At 34.3% G+C, this 16485-nt stretch overlaps 1 protein-coding gene across 1 annotated transcript in view; it reads right to left on the bottom strand.

Annotated features, from left to right (window-relative positions):
- The window catches only part of LOC309497449 (uncharacterized protein), a 62783-nt gene that overhangs the window by 19466 nt on the left and 26832 nt on the right, over positions 1 to 16485 (bottom strand). The gene's annotated exons all lie outside the window — the stretch shown is intronic.

The raw sequence follows: 16485 nt of genomic DNA, 5'->3' as shown, positions 1-16485 counted from the left end.
GAGAGGATACATATTCCAAAACTGAAAATACAGTATGAGAATTAACTGCACAATTAATAGACATGTTTTCCTTGGATATTATACAATTTGCAAGCAAAATTTGTGAAAAAAAAAAAAAATTGACATGCTTCCAACTGTGAACCAATTTGGTAGAATATATATATATATATATATATATATATATATATATATATACTGTATATATATTGCTCTTGCATTCTTTCTTGTGACTATAGGTGACACACCTGAATGAATGGCTCATTAAGTATGCGGGCCCCATTGTCTCCTGAGGTGTGAATCACTACATATGCATGATGCTGTTGAATGGTTGACGCCCCTTGCGCATATTGCCTTTACAAACAAAAAGTGTTTTACAAGATTTAAATCAATGTATTGTGTTATGTGAATGATAAGGGCAGGATGATTTTCACATCATTTTGAAGAAAAAACTCTAGGCAAAGACATCAATTAGTCAAAAGTCTTATTTCAGAAACTTTAGTTTTTAGTTTTTTCAATAACCATGCATAAACATTATTCTCTCAAAAATACAAACATGTACATGCATGTTGCTCACATATTATGGTAGCCCTGTTTGTGCTAAATAGAGTGTAGTTATACCTTTGCCATTAATATGTTTATAAGCAACTGAAAAAAGCACAAATGTCAGGGCATGTCAGAACATCTCAAGGACCCCAAAAACCCCTCAGACCTCAGAGGGTTAAAGGTATAATTGGCCCATTTGAGCACAATTAAACTGTTTCAATTCAAACCTGTATGAGTATCTTTCTTCTTTTGAACATAAAATATATTTTCCAATGAAAAAAAAAGAAAAGAAAAATATAACCAAAGACTTTTAAAGTTTTTGAAAGTGACACATTTTGTGTTTTCTTTTATGTTCAATAGAAGAAAGAAACTTGTAACAGATTGATGTTGTCGAAACTATATCAGAAATACCATTTTTGTCATACATGTTAGGTGTGTTGAGCTGTGCAAACAACAAAGAGTGAAATATTATAATGCAAAAATATCAGTTAGAATTGCATTATTTTAGTTTAAAACTAGTTTTATCAATACAATACAATGTTACAACTATGCAAGCCTGTATTGATCTAATGAGACACTATGCTGTGTTTCAGTGGAACTACCCTATGTCCTTGCAACATGTAAGATGACAGTGGGTAATAATCAGGCAAGTGGTCAATGTTCAGACACTGAACCCTTTTACTGGTGTTTCGTAGAGTACAAATGATACTCAGGAAGAAAATCTGCTATGAACACCCTGGTCAGCAAATCAACATGCTCCTCTGTGATGAACATGAGCATAAGTTCACCAAACTCCACTGTCTCCTCATTTCTAATGACAAACAGTTGGCCCTTTTTGTACACAGTTCCTTTATACTGTATTTCTGAAGAAACCCTTGTTTGTGTTTCACTGAATTTGAATGGACTGACTGCATCTTTGACAGTTTCACTGTAAAGCTCAGAATAAAATGGGGAACTATCTTTCAGTTGTAAGAATGGGGGACAAGATCCAGATGTCAAATAGGCCTGAAACAACTGATGCCTTTCAGAAAGTGTGCGACACAAATTTGTAAAATTCTTCAGATGTCTGGTACATCTTTTGAAGTAACTGTGTTTATTTTCAAATCACATTGTCCATAATCGGATCAATGGACCAAATTTGAGTATCAGACCTGGATAATGTCGAAGGTAGTGATGTTTTGGTTTTAGATTCACTTCTGGAAAGGCTGCTTTTCTAGATTCCAAGTATTCTTGGATGAGAACATCCAAATATGCAACCTGTGACACCGAAATTTTCTGAGCGCAAATCAGTTCAACAATGTCCTCTAGTTGAAGAGTTATTTGCCAAACCTCATCTGCAGGATCCACAACTCTATCACCAAGTATTACAGGTAGAAGACGTAAAAAATTCCAATTCTGAATGGCCTGACCAGCTAGCTTAGGTCCATGAGAATTTAACTCACAAGGTTTTGTGAATGCATCAGAACCATTGTATTTGAACTGCCTGATTCGACGGTTAAGAATTGGGTATGTGAACCACTTCTTAACAAAATATTTGACGTAAAGAGCAACATCGTAAGACAACACGCCTTCAAAAATGTCGTGACCAAGGCAAGGTGGCAAGCCAGGTTGGCAAACTTTAAAGTTCTTCAAAGAGTTGAAAACTGAATCAAACTTTATGCCTTGAATGGTTTCATTTTCGGTCTGTAATTGGTTAACAACAGCACTGTAGTTTTCAACAGTGCGCAGTGGACCACATAAATTTGGGTCAACACTCTGGAATTCTTCTTTAGTAATTAGACAGTACCTGCAAAAATAGCTTGACTGACTAAAATTTTCAGTGAATCCACCTATGCAGTGGGATCCCAAATTGTCTCCGGCAATGCAGTAAAGTGTGCCTTTTATAATAGATTGATCTGACAAAGCAATTCCATTTTCCTCAAGGTCTTTCAGGTCTGTTACTTGCTCTGAGAAAACACTTTCATGGCCAAAGTCTTTAAAGTCTTTTTCTCTGCACAACATAACCAGCTGCATAATGTTCTGTGTTTGACCTGAGATGAACTGGCAAATTGACAAGAGAAAGGTATACAGCCAAAATTTTGTTCTGGAGGTTTGGGATGTCTTGAGAGAAATTCCTGCACTTCAGTATTTGGCCATCTGAGCAATCACAAAGTACATCAGCAGAGTTTTTTTCAGGCAGGTGCATTGAAATGCACTTCCTTCCAAAATCTGAATTCAGCAGACACTTCAATGTGTCTTTCACAGGTACATAGTATGCAAATTGCTCTGTCCGATTCTCATCTCTACCTATAAGTATTCTTTTTGGTTCAACGTATTGAAACACTTTTTTAAAGGTCTGACTCCTTGAATACTCTGTTCGCATTGGTCCTTTATGACACACAGAAAACAAGTCTGATTCCTTCACAGTAGCAAAGATTTGAGAAATAGTCTCATTAGGTAATGACAAATTCTGCAAAAGTGAATGTAGCTTACTAAAAGTATATGTCTGTCCCAATTCATGAATATTTTGCATTTCATCTACAATATTTTGTATTGTAGAAGCTGGAAGAAGAAACTGTCCTTGTAATTTCATATAAAACAGGCTCACATTTCTTAAATACAAATCATCAAAATTTTGAAATGAGCCCATTTCACTTACTTCAGACTCAACTGTATTTGCATTCAGGTCATCAGGACACTGCTCTGATGTAACTGAAAGTATCTCTGATGCAGAAGGCCGATGTGAATCAGTAATGCTGTTAACTGAACAGTTCCTGTGCTTCCTAGACATATGAGAGGTAAAAGAGGACATGACGTGAAAAACACTTTTGCACCCTCTTACTGGACAGTAAACTGCACGACCTTCCTTAATATGGTTCTTTAAGTGAGCAACAAGACTAGCCACATCCTGACACTGATAACTACATAGTGAAACACTACAAATTAAATCCGTATCAACCACTGCATGTGCAGTCACAGCAGCAGTAGAGCTGTTATGGCGCAGATAAAAATGGCTCTTAAATGCTCCGTATTTCGAAAAGGACTGTTTGCAATCACCTGCGACACATTTGAAAATGGCGCGAGGTTCGTTGCGATGCAGTCTGCAGTGCAGAACATATTCCCTCAGACTCTGCACTATTAAACTACAAAAACAGCAAATGTACATTTTAATGTATTCATATCTCACTCGTCGTGAACTTAAGTGATAACGTTAATCGAGGCGATATGTTGTTTAAGCAAGTTCGCTTCGCCATAGTTGGAACGGCACAATCATTTTAAATCAAAGCAATCAGAGCAAATGCGTTATTTTCTAATGACTTGAATGAATGGCTGTATATTAAAAAAGATAAAACTTTACCATCAATACAGCCAACAGGTTCACGTCATGTGAGTCATGACGTTAAAGATAAGAAAATAACGCTTTTTACCTCACAAAAGCTGTATTCAAATGACTAAACCAATCATTGAAATTACAGAATGAGTTTGAGAATGAGTTGTGCTTACCTGACAGACTTCATGAGGAAAATGATGTCAGAAGGTTGTCGCGGTTTGCACGTTGTTCCCTATTTCTGTTTCAGAGAAAAACCGCCAGTTGAAAATCTCAAAATGCGCGTACCCGATGCAACGTCTTGAGTGCTGATTGGACAAGTCAAAGGACATTGGCCAATAACTTTAAAACACAAAATGCTTAATAAATACATGATTTCTTTATATTATGCAGCGTAATTGCACGTATTGTACATCTATTGAGCCACTGAAAAATCGAAACAATTTAAGACTGAGCTTCCAAAAAAAACAACATATATGTGACCCTGGACCACAAAACCAGTCTTATGGGTAATTTTTTTTTTATTGAGATTTATACATCATCTGAAAGCTGAATACATAATCTTTCCATTGATGTATGGTTTGTTAGGATAGGACAATATTTGGCCTCAAAAATCTGGAATCTGAGGGTACAGAAAAATCTAAATATTGAGAAAATCGCCTTTAAAGTTGTCCATTTCTATTGGCGATAGTGCTGCATCCATTCACAAAAATAAATGTTTTATATATTTAAGGTGGGAAATTTACAAAATATCTTAATGGATCATGATATTTACTTAATATCCTAATGATTTTTGGCATAAAAGAAAAATCTATAATTCTGACCCATACAATGTTTCGTTGGCTATTGCCACAAATATACCTGTGCAACATAAGACTGGTTTTGTGATCCAGGGTCACATATATATATATATATATTTTATTTTATTTTATTTTTTTGTGTGTGAGTGAGAGAGAGACAGAGAGAGAGAGAGAGAGAAAGAGTTCATTAACACTCCACTCTGAATCTAGGCGTCATTGCCAAATGTTCATGTAATGTCATGTTTCTAATATTTTATTTTCATAGAGGTACACAAATTGCTGTATTGTTGTAAAAACTTCTCTGGCAGCATGCATCTGAGGCAGTAATTAGGTAAATAGCTTATTTATTTTTGTGTACTTTACTTTTGTTTTAAGGGATTTAACTGAGGTTTTACAAATAAATAATGCAAAATATATCATATTTTATTGTGTTTACATGTATAGTATATAACTGTTAATTCAATGGTAATTTGTTAATTCAATGGTAATTTCACATTTCATAATTTACAGTTTTTTACCGTTGCTATTTTACAGTCTTTCACCGTTAAAACTACGGACATTTTTTACAGTGTACATACACCAAACTTTCTAGTCTTGTACCTAGTTATATTATGAAGATTTTTTCAGGTGATCGAGCAGCGTGAGCGCTAACAGGCGGCGTGATCTCAGGCTCCCAGCAGCACTGAAAAACCGGGTGATCGCTGCTGAGGCCTATTGAACTGAGGAACAATCAACTGCTCTGTAAAGCTCAGTCAAGTCATTCAGCAAAGAGGGATTGTGTATTCAGCCAGAGGAAACAGGATTACTGAACTCAAAGGATTGGATGGTTTTTGAAAGAGATGATATTTGACGGATCATAATCAGCCTTGGCCTTCCTCCTATTGAGTGATTTTGCCTGAGTGGATCACCTGGCCAGGCCTCTGGCCTTTCTACAATCCACAATAATCCAACAAAACAGGTAATCATGTCACGAAGTAGCAGTAAGAAAGCACTTCATAATGAAGAAGACTATGTTACTATGGACATTTTGAAAGATATGTTGGAAGAACAAAGGAAATTTTACACTAATATGCTCGATAGACAAGAATCAAGCTTCTTGTCTTTTACAAAAACAATGCTGGATTCTTTAAACACTAGAATTGATGGGATCATTAAAGATGTGCAGGAGGTGAAGACCAGCCTTCAGTTCTCTCAAGCTCAAATTGACGATCTTAGGGCAATAGAGAAGAAGGCGGATTCATTTGAATCTCAATTGCAGCAACTGTCCTCACTGTGCACTAACTCTGAAGTGAACGATCTTGCCTTAAAAATTGATTCCCTTGATAATCAGAGTCGCAGAAATAATCTGATAATTGATGGCTTAACCCAGGATAACGCATTTGAATCGTGGCCAGACTCTGAGAAAGAAGGTGAGGGAATTTTTTAATGACAAGCTTAAAATTGATCCGAAATGTATTGAAATTGAAAGAGCTCATCGTATTGGAAACTTGAAACAGCAAATAACCACAAAACCAAGACCAATTGTTGTAAAATTTCTACGCTACAAGGACAAAGAACTTATTCTCACAAAGGCGAAAGCTCATCTCAAAAACACTGGTGTCTATGTTAATGAAGATTTTTCAGATCGCATTAGGAAGAAGAGGGCCGAACTGTTTCCAGCTATGAAGGAGGCCAGAGAGAGGGGAAACTTTGCTGTTATTAGCTATGATCGGCTCATAGTTAAACCCCGTCAATAACATCAGATGGCAACTACCAGTGAAGTTCAAATAATTCCTCCTATGTACATGCATGACGATTTATTTTGATCTAGTCCACATGCATGATGATTTCTCCTGATCCAGACCGAAACAATATTCTCCAACTACAACAGAATTATTTTGGCACCTCTGAATACTATTGTGAAAGTACTTTTAAAACTTTGATAAATTCTCTTAGTACTGGAAATGATCTTTCTTTCCTTCATATTAATGTTCGTAGTTTGTCTAAAAACTTTGAGGGTTTATCCACTTGCCTTGAAAATTTAAATTATACCTTTAATGTGATAGGGCTTACTGAAACATGGCTGACTGACAAAACAGCTGGGAATTTTCATTTAGAAGATTACAAACATATTTTTAGATGTAGAGAGGGAAGGGTGGGTGGAGGGGTTTCTCTGTTTATCAATTCTAGTCTACATTATAAAGAAAGATGTGACTTTGAAAAGCTTTTTAATTCGTCTTCGGAAGTAGTAGCAGTAGAAACTAAATTAGCAATAATTTTATGTATCTATAGACCACCTAATTGTGACCTCTCTGCATTTATTACAGACATCTCAAATGTACTGGATATCATTTCTAATGAAAGGAAAAATTGTTACATAATGGGTGACTTTAACATTAATATTGAAAATAGTCAGGGAAATATGTTAATTAAAGAATTTACTGATACTATGTATTCTTATAGCTTTAATCCTATGATTTCAGTTCCCACCAGAGTGACTAATACCTCAGCAACTCGTATAGATAATATTTGTACTAATGTGTATAATAAGACTATGAAATCCGGTGTCCTGTGCATTGATGTGGCTGATCACTGTCCCATATTTTTGATCACTGTTGATGAGACTGAAAATTGCCCCCCTTTACAAAACGTTAAATATAGACGAATTGTTTGTGATAGAAATTTGATAAATTTCAGACACGCTGTAAGGCAAATATCATGGAGTGAAATCTATCAAAAAGTAGATACTCAGAAGGCCTTTTCATTGTTTATAAAATTTTTTACTCAGGTTTACAACTCATGTTTTCCACTCCAATCAGTGCCTCTGAAGCGCAAATTGTCCAAACCGTGGATAACTCCAGTTATTATAAAGTCCCTGAAAATCAAAAATAAATTATATAAAAAATACATTCTTTGTCCTACTCCATTTCATCTGTTGCAATTCAAAAAATACAGAAACAGATTAAATCATGTCATAAGAGGAGCAAAAACCCATTATTATAATAGGAAATTAGTCGAAAATAAAAATAATGCATCTTCTTTGTGGAGAACCATTAATTGTATTCTTAATAAAACACATTCTAAAAAGCAGTTACCAAATGAATTTAAGATTGACGATTCTATTGTTTCAGATCCGCAACAAATTGCCAAAAGATTTAATGCCTTTTTTTCTGATGTAGGTCCAACGTTGGCTTCTAAAATTCCACCTAGTCATTTTGGACCACTAGAATACATGAATTTTCCAGTGTCTGAGGATTTTAACTTTACTTTTGTTACCGAGGATGAGATCAGAGATATAATTATCAATTTAAAAGACTGTTCACCCGGACATGATATGATTGACAGTAAAATATTAAAAGCAATTTATCCTGATATCATTAAACCATTACTTTATATTTATAATCTTTCCCTAGACCAAGGAATTGTACATGTAGAGTTGAAAATAGCAAAAATTACACGTTTATAAAGAAGATGACCATGCTATTTTTAACAATTATAGACCAATTTCTGTGTTACCAGCCCTGTCCAAAGTTCTTGAAAAACTTGTTTACACAAGATTAATTAAACATCTGGACAAAAATAATATTTTATATGCACACCAGTATGGTTTTAGGAAACAACATTCCACTTACATGGCACTCGTCCATTTTTTGACTGAGATATATAAAGCAAAAGATAGAAATGAAAACACTATAGGTATTTTTCTGGATCTTTCAAAAGCATTTGATACCGTTGACCATTCCATCCTGTTAAAAAAACTTTCACATTATGGTATACAAAACAAGTCACTACTCTGGTTCACCAGTTATCTTTCAGACCGATATCAATCTGTTAACTATAATGGGACAGAATCCCCTTTCCTTCCCCTTCAGTGCGGCTTACCACAGGGTTCCATCTTGGGTCCTTTGTTATTTTTATTATATGTTAATGACCTCCCTAATGTCGCAGATAAACTTTCTAAAATTTTATTTGCAGATGATACAAGTGTATTTTATTCTCATAAAAATCCAGAAATTTTAATAAAAGTAGTTAATGAAGAACTTGACAAGTTATCTACTTGGTTCAAGTCCAACAAATTGTCACTTAACATAAAAAAAACAAGTTATATATTGTTTGGTATTAAGTCTGACACATTTAAATTTTCAATGAAAATTCAAATTGATAATATCTCCATTAACAATGTTAGATCTGCTCGTTTCCTCGGCGTTATACTAGATGACTCTTTATCTTGGAAACCTCAAATTAGTGCCATAAGTACAAAAATAGCCAAAGTGGTCGGTATATTAGGAAAAATCCGGCAATTGATTAACAAAAAAGTTGCAATTATGTTGTATTATTCAATGTTGTATCCATATATCAATTACTGTAATGTTGCTTGGGCTAGTACCCATCCAACTAAACTAGAATCTATTTTTCGACTTCAGAAGCGAGCTTTAAGAATAATATTTTGTGTAAATCGTAGACACTCCTCCCAATCACTGTTTGCTCAGGCAAGTATTCTTAGTGTTTACCAAGTGAATCGATTAGCTTCAAATTGCTTTATTCGTTTATAGCTCTATAAAAAAGTTATTTCCCCAGCATTTTTGTAATATTTTTATTTTTAATAATGAATTTCATCAGTATCCGACTCGTAGTAGTCGTCTTATTAGGCCTCCCTACTCTCGTACGACTCAAACACAGTTTAGTATATTATACAGAGGGTCAAAGGTATGGAATAGTCTCCCCCCATCATTTGTTGAGGTTTCTAAAGAACAGTTTAAACAGAGAGTAAAATTATTGTTACTAAGTTGTTTGAATTTTCCATATGGGTTTGTGCTTTAAATCCAATTTTAAATTGTATTACAATATGTTTTTAATTTGTTAAATATAATTGTTTCTATGGAGATTGCCACTAATTAAGCCCCTTGAGGGTTTTTCGGCAATTGTCCATCACATTCTTTTTGTGAAATGTATAACACTGTTTTTTTCTTGTTTTTGTTTTTGTTTGTTTGTTTGGTTTTTTTAATGTTTTTGATTTGAAAATAAAGAAGAAGAAGAAGAAGAAGACATTTACAGAGGGATTTGTAAATATATTATTCCTAGCCTGATATACATAACATTTTATTCCAAAAAACATGGCGAAAATAATTTTTTTAAGGCTATTGACAGTATATTCTGATTTACAGGATAACAAAAGTAGATATCCATAAATCCCTCTGCAATTCTTTTCCCATCTAATATGTGAACACAATGAAAAAATCATTTTTAACCTGGCTTTATCCAATACTCAGATTTCGTTTTTTTAAATATATACAAATTAGCGCATATTTAATTAGATATTGCCTAATTTGCATATTTAAACATTAAATTACAGAAAACTTGTAATACATTTTTTTCTCATCTTAATGTAGGTAATCAACTGGGAAAGTTTTATGGTGATATCTGCTAGTTAAAAATTTTACCCTATTCACCTGTAGTGTCTCGCCTTAAGAATAAATTAAGCTGTAATTGATGTCATAAAGTAAGTCTGATTTGACTTAATGGTCTGACTCAATCATAACACTTGGAAATTAATATATATAAAAAAGAGAGATGTATAACAGCATAGACTATTGGGCAAAATTTTAAATAAAAAAAAGTTGGATATTGGCAAAAATCTTGTGCATCCCCATAAAGCAGCTAATGTGTTTTGCATTGTGTACCTTCACAGTGGTGTAATTGGAAGAATTAAGTTTCCCGCGTCCGCTGTCCCAAATAAACACCTTGAGGTGTGTGAGCTCTACCTCATCTCCGAGGTAGAGCTCACACAAGGCTTCCTCCCTCCACAGGGAAGCTTCCAGGAGCCTCTGTCCACACCTCAATGACAGATCCAGGACTGGGACCGGGTTTCCCTGGACCTCTGCCATCCTCAGCACTTGTATCTGCAGAATAATAGCCCAATGGTTACGTTGTGTTGGGGGTAAGTAATTCAGGTCAAATTACCCTCATTCAGCTTTGGGACCGTGGTTGAGTTGTCTAGATAGTTGTGTGAGTAATATTTTTATGGTTTAGCTATATATATATATATATATATATATATATATATATTTATTTATTTATTTATATTTGTACACTGTAAACCCGGATAAGTTCTACTAACTCCAAAAAATTGAGGCAACTGAGTGCCGCTATTTTTGTAAGTTTGCAAACTTAAATATCATCAGTAAGCATATAGCTACTTACTTTGAGTACCTGTAAATTATAAATAAACATTAATTTAAATCAAAATGTATATTTAGTGTATTGCTCATCTTTACTTTAATGCAACTCAAAGTTTTGAGTACTGACAACTTTAATTATTTCACTTAATTAAAATATCCCTCAAATATATATCAACACTTTTAATTTATCTAAACTTATGAACTAATGAACTTTAAGTGTTATTAAATTAAATTATATAATTTACGTAACTTAAATTGTAGTAGTAATGTTACTTAAATATTTTGTGGCAACTGATTGCCTTGTTTTTTTAAAAAAAAACAACTTAACAGTACAAATTACAAATCTGAAATCATTAAACAAAGTACAAAAATTTATTATAAAACATGAGAAATTAAAACAGTTCTGTGCAATAAAAAGGCACACCAGGTCAAATAAAAAACATTGAAATATTACCTAAACAGCCATTATGCCAACAAAAACTGTGACAACAGTTCTGTGCAAAAAAAAAAGGCACACCTGGTCAAAGAAAATCAATTGTCATATTACCTAAAGGAATAGGCATTATGCAAACAAAATTAGTGACAACAGTAATGTGCAATAAAAAGTTACACCAGGTCAAAGAAAATACATTGAAATATTACCTAAACAGCCATTATGCCAACAAAAACTGTGACAACAGTTCTGTGCAACAAAAAAAGGCACACCTGGTCATCTGCTGTCTTCAATTTTTTTTTTACTTTGTGACAGAAGAAATTGCTATTTTTGTTTTTGTTTATAGTATTTTAGGCAGAGCACCAATTGTTGTCTTGTTGAAATCTTGCACATATGCCTGATGTCACATATGCCAAAGAAAACAACACAACAAAGGCACGTGCATGAATCAGCAAGTCATTCTTTAGAGCCAGCACCCTTGGCTTAAGTTTGCCATCATCAAGACCCAAAAGAACCTTCTGAATAAACTCAAATGTGTTGGCCATCTCTTTTGGATATGAGAGATCCAATGCATAGATTAAGCCAAACATCAAAAGGAAAGCATCAGAGAGTCTCTGAAGGTTTGTTATGACAACTTCATTCTCAAGGATGATCGAAATCTTCTCTGGATTGTACTGAACAGCAATGTCTGGGAGTTCTCGGACGACTGTCAAAAGGGCAACTGATGAATCAACATCTGGCTCTTCTGAATCATCTTCAATCTGGATGTAAAAAGTATTGAAACACAATTACCAAATGCTATCTTACCAGTGTGAAAAAAAAAGTTGACATATAATCCTACGAAATATGCAGAATAAGTGACTTGCCATGCATGTTTTAAAGAATTTTGAAGTGTCTTCTCTCAGATACACAGGAAGTGCACAGAGCACTGTTGTTCGCCTTGTGTGTACATCATGTTGATCCTTAAAGTTCACATTGAAAACAATGTTAAAAGTGGAACACACATTTTAGCCAGCACAAAACCAAACAATGCTAACTTAAAACGGAATGAATGCCAAAAAGTTGATCAAGGCATAGATAAAACAAGTAATCACGGTAAGAGTCCTGACTCTTAAAGGGATACTTCACCCAAAAATAAAAATTGTGTCATCATTTACTCACCTTTAAGTTGTTCCAAATCTGTATAAATGTCTTTGTTCTGATGAACACATGTTTATAATTATGTTTATAACCAAACAATTGACTACCAGTTTATAACCAAACCCATTGACTACCAGCATTCTTCCAAATGTCTTCCTCTGTGTTCATCCAAACAAAGTTAGTTATACAGATTTGGAACAACGAGCAAGTATTTCATGACAGAATTTTTATTTTTCAGTGAACTATCCCTTTAAAAGGACACAAAGACACATCAGAAGTTTTTTTTAATGTATTCTAAATCAACGGTTCTCAAACCTGTCCTGGAAGACCCCCTACCCTGCAAATTTTGTATGTCTCCCTCATCTACACAGGTTTCTATTCATCAGCTCGTTGTAGAGACTGCAAGAACTAAAATGGGTGCATCTGATCAGGGAGATATACAAAATGTGCAGGGCAGGGGGTCCTCCAGGACAGGTTTGAGAACCACTGTTCTAAATTAAATACAAAAAATTCTGAAAAAGGTTTACTCATCACTTAGTACATAATAAATCCAAGTCATAGTTAGACTTATATATTTAGATCAAGTGATAATATTCAGTATATACAGTCAAAACAATGTCTGTTGAAGCCTTAATGTCACCCTAACTGTATGTATAGGTTTACCATACATAGGCCAACTCTTTATTCTGGACATGGCCGTAAAACATCAGCTGGTCGGGATTTCTCAAATGTCTGGGCACACATGAACAGAATCCGCTGATAACAGACACTTTGACACGGAAGCGCGTCAAATTTTCCCCAATTAACCACATCTTATGCCATGCATTGTAGATCTGTACACAGAAGCAAACTGCATTTTTAATGTATCTTCCAAAGCCAATGTTGACAGCAACAGAAACAAACTTTTCCATAAAGAAGTGATATTTCCGCTATAAATTGATTTCCTGGGGCATTTTTTAAAACCTTATCAAATAGTAGGCTATATGCATTTTCCTGTAGCCTGATCAATTCAGTTAATAAGGCACTACTATAGGCCTGTTACTAGTACCTAAAATAAAATCAGTTTCAACAAAATCCATCTTCGCACTGCAGATGTGGGACATGCAGATGCTGACTCTGAATGGCATTAGATATTATTTACACAGACTGTTAATGCAGAGGGGCCATGGATGCATTTACACTGCAATTACAATTGCATAAATAATGTTATGAGATCAATTTTTTAATATAACATTTTTAATATTTAAATCTGAAATGATAGAATTGATGAAATTATATGTTTAAATATGAAACTAAAACAGCCAGTAGGTGGTGCCAAGCCACCGTCTTAACGAGTGAGTTCAATCATTAACTCAGAAGATTTGTTCAAATAGGCTACTGATTTGTTCAGTAAGAAAACACCACGTGTTTTCACGCAGCGGTTCTGTGGAGTTTGGAACTTTTTTCTGAAGAAACAGCAAAAAAGAAAGAAAAGGTATTTTTCAACACTCTTCCCGTGTGATAGTATAATTATAATATTATGTTATATAATAAAATGTTCACATTCATAGGCTTTTTTTTTACACCAATTTTAATTGGGGCATTTATTTATTCATTTTGTTGTTTGCGAGGTGGCGGAAGAATTATTATAATTTTAAGATATAAACCTATTTACATACACAATAGGCATTGAACAAACAATAGGCTATTAACAATTTACGATTCTCAAAAGGCAGACATAGTTGCAAATTACAATAAATAACAGCAATGAAGTCTCAAATCATATTTACAACCATGAAAGGCAATGAAGAGAAAATAAATAAATTAAAAAATATATAATTGAAATAACTGAAAGAACAACATTTATAGAAAAGTAAGTTATTGCAAGGGGTATATAGCTAATTGAAGCAACTGGCTATTGTAGTAGCTTTTTAATTTGAAAGAGAAGTAGCAAAAGCTTTAAGTTCATTATGAGTATAGGCGTAATTTGCGAGTGGGATGGGTGGGACATGTCCCCACCACTTTTTGCTAAGGTCGATATTGTCCCCACCACTTCTTTGGCCCAAGACAAATTTCCTTTCGTGGGACAATAAAGTTTTACTTACTTACTTACTGTAAACATCTCGCGGCACGAATGTACCAATACAAATAAATAAAACATCTCCAGTTCTAGCAGAGCATTCATTTAGTTCATTTGTTAAATATGAGGCGATGAAATGTGTTGTTTTTTAAATCAAGTGATCAAAGTGCTCATTGTGATCAGTGGCGTGGATACTGTGTTCTCTTGTGGCACAGTCTTCACTCGAACGCGCGCTTCAATCCGTTGTGGAGACTCTCTATTCGTTCCGGTGAAATTACAAAACAAAATGCACACAAACGTGTCCCTGCCTGATATACAACCACTGATAAACATAATTGGTTTTGATGAGAGAAAAAAACCCTATATGAGTGCGGATTAGAACCCAGAACCTCTGACAAGCTTGGCAAAAGTTCTGCCACTAGACCATTTATATGCACGCTTAACATAGTCGAATCTATGTATTTATTCACGTGAAAATTCTCACCACGAACAACAACATATATCAGACCTCATTAAACGACAAATTAAACCCAATGTACTATTTAAATCGATTGCTGGACATAAAAAAAACATAAAAATCCGTAATTTGTTTTACGGCCATGTCCGGAATAAAGAGTTGGCCTATGTATGGTAAACCTATACATACAGTTAGGATGACATTAAAGGACATAAACCATGATATAAGATTTTGACCATATTGCCTATCTCGAAGTCATTTATTTCCTGCGTGACCTGTAAAGTCACGTCCACAAACCTCTTGCGTATTGTTTGGTCACACCACAAGGTGTCACTGTGGCCTCAAAGCTTCAGGACTGCCACTCTGAGCTCGATTGCTATGTCTGAGGTAAAACACGCCCCCTCAATCAGCACACAGAGCAATAAATGTGTAAATAAATAAATGTAGACATAAATACATATTATGCATAAATAAATGTGAAAATAAATGAAAGTGGAAATAAATGCATAAATAAATAAATAAATGTGGAAAAATATATATAATTATACATAAATGGGGAAATAAAAGTATAAATAGTCATTTATTTTTGTTTGTTTTTTACATTTCTTTGCATATTTATTTATGCATATTCATTTTTAATTTCTGCAGGTTTGGTCCTCCATATATATATAGGTTTTTTAGAACTAGTCAGTGTTTATGATGAGGAAAAATATGTTTCTCAGTTGTTGTTTTAGTGTAACTGTGTGTCATTTTAAGTGTTCAAATGCAAACATCCAAATGCAAACAATGCACCCTCCCTCACTAACTCAAGTCAGCTCCTGAGACGAAGCACACTATATTTACTTTTATCCGCTCTATCCCGCTCACAACTGAGCTCCCAAGCCTATCAAAGCCTATCAAAGCATGCTTCATTGTTAGTGTGGATTTGGTTTTGTGATTTCACCCATCTGTGAAGCGCTCGTCTGTGTGAAGATGAGCCATTTATACTAATAACAGGAGCAATGAACACTTTTCATGATTTCAAAAACACATCCAGGGCCATATCGCCTCTTAACACAAACCAATGAAAATAATAATTTGCTAGTCAACTGGAGATGTTTACTTTGTTTTAGGTAGATCAGTGCCTCAAAGGGTTTCCAAAAGTGTTGTGCACATGTTCCACACGTCCCACCTGCAAATTATGCCTAGGATTACATTTAAAATAAAAAAAGGTTCACCAATTGTCTCTACGATTAATAGCTCATGATACAAACATTTAAACAATTAAATAATGCATACAAATTTACCTACATGTTTTACATGTAACATTTTATAGTGCTTTTTTACCCAGACAGAGAGCCATATAAGAACCATTATTTCATAGAGCACATAACTGGGATATTAACTGATCATTAGCAGAAGTTTGGTTGTTATTTAAATGGTTACAATCACGCTTGCTTCTTGTTGAATAGCTACATAATTGTGCAACTGTTAAACAAAAAATGAAGGGCTCATAGTGTTAACATTTACGTTACTTAAATTCTATGCAAATTATAAAGTCATTTCAGTACTGTGATTATGAACTCATTTTACTAAAATGGTTTCACTT

This window comes from Leuciscus leuciscus, assembly GCF_965113295.1.
Source record: "Leuciscus leuciscus genome assembly, chromosome: 4".
Taxonomy (NCBI): domain Eukaryota; kingdom Metazoa; phylum Chordata; class Actinopteri; order Cypriniformes; family Leuciscidae; genus Leuciscus; species Leuciscus leuciscus.
This window is presented reverse-complemented; position numbering and strand designations above follow the sequence as displayed.